The sequence below is a fragment of the Dipodomys merriami genome, unplaced genomic scaffold (genome assembly GCF_024711535.1).
Source record: "Dipodomys merriami isolate MVZ:Mamm:240054 unplaced genomic scaffold, mDipMer1.0.p SCAF_4, whole genome shotgun sequence".
NCBI classification, from domain to species: Eukaryota; Metazoa; Chordata; class Mammalia; order Rodentia; family Heteromyidae; genus Dipodomys; species Dipodomys merriami.
The window spans coordinates 41,975,302-41,975,504 of record NW_027205603.1 but is presented as its reverse complement, the minus strand read 5'-3'; positions in this window follow the sequence as shown (position 1 = coordinate 41,975,504).

Genomic DNA, 203 nt, shown 5'->3' with positions numbered 1-203 from the left:
CTTTGCTGAAATTTTACAATAAGATTCTATTGAAAATTATATTATGTAATAAATACTCATTAACTTTCTGAAACAGCTGTTCAGAGTGGAAATCTCTTCTGGGGCCAGTGAAGAGAGAAGGATCACAGGAGGTTGGTGATCAGAGCCTCAAGCAGTGGAATGGGTGCTGGCTGGCATGAAGTATGGAGCAAACAATATGATCT